This window comes from Benincasa hispida, chromosome 2, assembly GCF_009727055.1.
Source record: "Benincasa hispida cultivar B227 chromosome 2, ASM972705v1, whole genome shotgun sequence".
In the NCBI taxonomy this organism is placed as follows: domain Eukaryota; kingdom Viridiplantae; phylum Streptophyta; class Magnoliopsida; order Cucurbitales; family Cucurbitaceae; genus Benincasa; species Benincasa hispida.
The window spans coordinates 6,341,745-6,347,985 of record NC_052350.1 but is presented as its reverse complement, the minus strand read 5'-3'; the positions used below and the strand labels follow the sequence as shown (position 1 = coordinate 6,347,985).

General features: G+C 31.2%; 1 pseudogene; it reads left to right on the top strand.

Moving 5' to 3' along the window:
- LOC120072286 overlaps window positions 1-1,360 on the top strand; it is a 50,980-nt pseudogene extending 49,620 nt beyond the window's left edge.
- Window positions 1,361-6,241: the final 4,881 nt, after the last annotated feature.

Below are 6,241 nucleotides of genomic sequence, written 5' to 3'. Positions count from 1 at the left end.
TTTTTTGTTGTGATTTTCTGGTATAAAAGAGAAAAATGAATAAAAGGGTATGATTTGTTTATGCATTTGTTTTGACAGAATGATACTACCTACTTTGGAAACATCGTTGGACGTGTAGCAAATAGAATTGGAGGAGCTCAATTTGGTATCGATGGTGTTTTTTATAAACTCACTCCTAATGATGGAAGGAACTTGCTCCATGGTATATTTCATCGATCTAAAAACATTTTTCTTCCCTTCTCTCCCCCAACGTTTTCCTTTCTAATTGTGAATTCATCTTTTTCATTGTCATCTATTAACTTGTATTGTCACCTATTCATTGTCATCTATTTCCTGGTTAAACTCCTACTGTCACCTATTCCTGTCATCTATTAACTGCCCTGTAATGACATGTGCTTCTCTCTCTTGGGACCGGGATTTGAGAACTCCAAATGACTCAAATTGTTTACATTACTTAATAGGTAGTTAACTCAAATTCATGAACATTTAAAAGCAATCAAAATGCTAAGAAAATTGATTTTATATTGAGATTTTGAATGTGAAGGTGGGAAGAAAGGGTTCGGAGATGTGATATGGAAGGTGGAGAGTTATGTGAAGGACAACCACATTACATTCACCCATGACAGTTTCGATGGCGAACAAGGTCGGACTCTAAACCGTAAATCTTAAACCCTAAATTAAAGGATTACAATGAACAAATGGAGGGTTTTGTTTGGTTTTTGTGTAAACAGGGTTTCCCGGTGATCTTTGAGTTTCAGTAACTTACATGTTCATAGAAACAAACAAATTAGGAGTAAAAATGGAAGCAAAATCCATAAACAAACCAACCCCAGTAAACCTGGCCCAACACTCTTACTGGAATCTAGACAGCCATTCAAGCGGCGACATTCTATCTCACAAAATCAAACTCTTCGCCTCAAGCATAACTCCCGTCGACACCGAGCTCATCCCCACCGGTGAAATCGTGCCAGTGGCCGGAACCCCTTTCGATTTCTCAACCCCACGAGAGATCGGGTCACAGATTAAGAGCGTAGTCGGCGGATACGACATTAATTACGTGGTGGACGACACTGAGAGTGAGCATTTGAAGAAAGTGGCGGAGGTTACAGGGAGAATTTCAGAGAGGAAGATGGAGCTATGGAGTAATCAGCCGGGAGTTCAATTTTATACGGCGAATCAGTTGAAGGATGTGAAAGGGAAAGAAGGGGTTGTGTATAAGGAATACGCAGGGCTTTGCTTGGAAACTCAAGGGTTTCCGGATTCTGTGAATCATCCTAATTTTCCTTCGCAGATTGTGAAGCCAGGGGAGAGTTATGAACATGTTATGGTTTACAGGTTCACTGTTCATCATTCTGATTGAGCTCTGTTTCTTGGTTTGATTTGGACAGGGAATTTGGGGATTTTTATTAATTTTATCTTCTGTCTGATGAGTTGGATATTCCATTTTCAATTCCTAGGTTATGGTTTTAACCAAAGTAAAAATGTCATGATTTTATTTAATGGTTTCTATACACATTATGTTTAGGTTCATTTAACTAGTTTGTCTATACATTTTTTCCTCATAATTAATATTTTTTAGGCCGATTTCATTGGTAAAGATGAAATAAACCCTATATATTTCTTGTTTAAAACCAAACTAAAATAAAGATAATGATGATTTCAAATTTAAAAATACGAAGAATCGGTAAGAATATTATATTTCATGTTTAAAACAAAATTATAACAAAGATAATGGTAAAAACTATTTAAAAATTGTATTATTTAGTTTGGATGAGTAGAAAATAGGATATATATATATATAAAAAAAATAGATTTAGGAAAAGTAATATATGATATTAGACTTGAAAGTTCAAGTCCACCTTCGAATATAAATATAAATTTGAAAAGTTTTTAAATTAAGAAACAAAATTTAATCATAATTAATAAGTCGATCCTTCACAGGTCATTTGAATCAAAATTATCGTTTTGTCCCTATAAATACATCTTGCAGCTCCCCCTGATCCTCTAATAAACCATGTTCCTCTTGGCTATGAGATGGCGGGACCCCTTTGTTCAAGACCAGGAATCAATACTTAAGGGAACAACCAATCTGCTAACCCTAAAATAGATAGTAGTGAGTTTCATCTTGTAGGACTATGTACCCAGCTATCTACCTGGTCTTAACCCCAAGATGGGAGGTTTGTTTAGTAGTGCTGGGAGGTTTTTTTAGTAGTGCTGCTGAACTACTCTCACCTATGCAGATCAAAGGTTAATCTCGAATAAATAAATAGGAGATCATAGTTAGCTTAGGATTAATATTGAGTTGCCCCATGTCATCGAATTGAAATAGTCAGTTTTAACAGTAAATGGTCGTTATAAAGAAAAAGTGACTATTTTGTAATCCGGTCTTATGCAAAACTCTTTTGTATAGAATGCTTCTACTTGCATGAACGATTTCAGGATCACATCGTTTATATCATTATACAAAGTAGGCCACATCCATAGTGTCTCCAGGACGAGGTACCCAATCTCATCCATATATTTATAGACTCTTTTGGCTATAAACTATAACTTGGTCCTCTTTTACGTCTCTATATAGAGTTACAATATTCATACTATAGTCATGGATTCGTTTATTGGATTTTTATTACATAATACAATTTCAATAAGGCTTTTATTAAATCAAAACTTCAACAATACTTTTATTTAAAATAGAATACGTTTCCATGATTTACGAACTACGAGTTTTCGGACATTCCCAATAATTTTGTATGATGGTGGTTAGGAACTTCCATCATACATACTACAATGACGGTTCGGTACAATGTCAGTTTCTAATCGGCATAATATGAGCCATGGATGGCAATTGTGAACTGAAATTGATTCTGTTGTGTTTAGATGTCGTTTCATATTTGTTATTGTTGTATATTACGATGTCAGTTTAACACTGACATCATATCTTATATGACTTGCAACAAACTATTAGCATAATATGAAACCCAAATCCTACATAAATTATTTTTATAATACTAATAATTCTTATTCTTTGTTTCAGTTAATTTCTCTACAAAATATTCATCAAAACAAAGTCCTTCCAGAGAATACAATCTATCATATCATTTCGATTTTAATGATTAATTCACAACTGGATTTTAATATAGAGTTATGCAACATGTTTCATACCTAAACAAAATGTATAAGTTCTACCAAAATTTCAAAAATCATCTCCAACAGCTTGACAATCAAACAATGCTACACAATATGTTCTAAAACTACAGAATGCCTATGATCACCAAAATTTTATAAAACTCTCCAACAACTTTACAACCAAACAAAATTACACAAAATTCTTTTCAGATACCAATAGTTCAGAGAGAAAGCCAAACAAATATATATTGTGGTTAATGGTATTGACATTCAACTTGCCGAAGCAATTAAGATCATAAGCACTCTAACAATATCAATTTTAGCAAATAAGCATGCATGTTCATAGTTTTCCAGAAATTAGGATTTAGAGTACAATCTTCGTAGAACTCTTTATTGATCCAATCCACTGATGAAAATCTCCTCACAAACTTGTTGTACACTATCACAAGGATCTTCTCTACTATACTCTGACCTTATAGTGAATTGTGGGATCCAAATTTGATGAAATTTGAAGGATATTTTCGTATTTGGAGAACTTTGGTGTGTTCTAGAGAAAAAACACAATTTCTTCATCAATTTTCTGTTTTGCATGAAGTTGTTCCAGTAATTAAACTTACATATTTATGAACCAAAATCATGCAAATGAAATATATGAGAAATTGACTACGAAACACAAAAAAAAAAATAAAAAAATAAAAAAATAATGGAAAATAGGTGTTGAATTAAAATAAAATTAAAAATGTGGGAACTTTTCACTTTCAAATTTTATATTCTATTTAATTTAAATAAATTTCTGAAAAGTCATAATTAACTTAAATTTTCTTTAATTTAAAATAAAATAAATTTAATTTTAATAATTAATTAAATAATTTAATCAAAATTTAAATTAATTTAATGTCAAATATTAAATTAATGAAATACATATCCCAAACATTANTAATTAAATAATTTAATCAAAATTTAAATTAATTTAATGTTAAATATTAAATTAATGAAACACATATCCCAAACATGAATCCCTATTCATGTATACAATATTTAAATCATATTTAAATATTCCCAATTCTCCAATCTGTTTAATTTGATAATTAATCATTTAATTATATTGTATATAGTTAATAATTTCCTGAATTGAATTTGAATATTTCAAATGCTCCCAACACATTAATCTAAGGTTTAGTCCATTTATGAGCTAGTAGAGGGAACTAATGGACGTACAGATCATGAGCTCCAACGATCCGAGATTAATCTACTAAACTTTTTTAACCGAATTAACCAACATCGTTAACTATCGGGATGCTCCTCTAAAGCCCAGTAGCTGCACTTTTTTCATTGTAGATATATTTTTGTCCACTTAATTTAACCATGATCAGGGGTTGCTACTTTTCCCATCAGTTTTTAATTTTTAACATTTCTTTTTTTCAATGGCAGTGACAGAACCCACCGCCCACTTCACCATCCACTATTTTCCATTTTTTTCTTTCCTTGTTTTAGATATAGTTTTAATCAAGTTTTATCATTTTTCTTAAATTATTTTAAAAAGGTTTATTTCAAACTTTAATATATAGTTTTTCATATCTCTATTTAAATACTCTATTTTTTCATGTCTCTATTTATGTACTCTATTTATATTAATATTTATTCATTTTATTTTACATAGTGCATTTAGTCCTTTTATTCTCCAATACTTATTGTATTATTATTTCAATATTTTTCATGTTATGTTATAAATGTCATCATACTAATATGATTAATGCTCATTTACATTCTAAAAAAATCCAACGACGGAATCTATGAAATTTGAGAATCTGATTTCCTAGAGTTCTTGAGGTGGGGAATCGATTATTTGGGAGCCTGATATCGATCTCCAATATATTTTCATAAATTTTTTAATATGTTTATTTATATTCATTTAATTCATAATTTTAATTTCTTAAATTATGTTTTGCTTACATAATGTTCACATTAATTATTATTTGATTTTCAATTAAAATCTTTCCAATTCTTTTAAATCTTTTCATAAACTTTTCTTTAAGTCATTTAAAAATTTACCTTAAATTAAACTTTTTGTGTTTTTAAACATAAAATAAAGTTAATATATTATTTCACTCACATATACATGCTTACGTTTCAACCTAAGATAACAAGGAGCTTTGTTTAATTTGGGTATGATAACATCCCAAAATTATAATTAAAAAATTATTTTATTCATCATATAATTGTGTATCTTACCACTAAACAACGAGACTTCCGGGAGAATTAGGGACACCAAACCCAACATTCCCCTCATTGCACAATCTCTCGTATGAGATGAATATTTCACCTGATAGTTTTTCCCATCTCTTGTGGCTTCGAGGATCCCTTGGAGTGTTTTCCACAGCACCAGACATTATCACTAATAGTGAGGTGAATCGACATTGACATATTTGGAAAACAACTTCCAAGCCTTATCAAAAACCTTCGCTCGAGCAAGACCAAGTTCTTTGCAACTCAACAAGCAGCTTCATCTCTTTGTTTTCCATGGTAAGAGTTAGCAATATAACCTTGAATTGATGTTATGTCATATCATATGCCCCTTCTTAAGAGCTGAACATTGATCTTGACGGTGGATTTTCCTAAACCTTAAATAGTCTCGAAAATTAGAGTCAATGTATCCGAGAGAGAAATCCTTAGCACCAATAACACAAGTTTATATAGTTTTCTTCTTCCTCAATTCTCCTAAGATATATGAGATATTTTTAACCGCCCACCCAATGAAATCAATAACCTGGAATTGGATTTATATCTACTGATTATTTCACTGCATAGAAAAATATCTGGACCTAGCGTACACAACATGGCATATGCTGAGGCTACTACTGCAAATGCATAGGGAAATCTATCTCATCTTCTCAAATCCCTCTTTAAAGGTAATCTTAGGACACTGTTTCATAGATTAAGATGATTTTCTGTTTCGAAAAGTTATAAACCCTTTTGAAATTTTGCATGAGAGAGATCGATGTTAATGATGCCTCGAGACATAGGCAGAATTTTTGTTCTTACAATCTTAGTGATCTGGTTTTCCTAGAACATAAACTGTTCTTCACCCTAAATTTTTATTGGAATTGGAATAGTC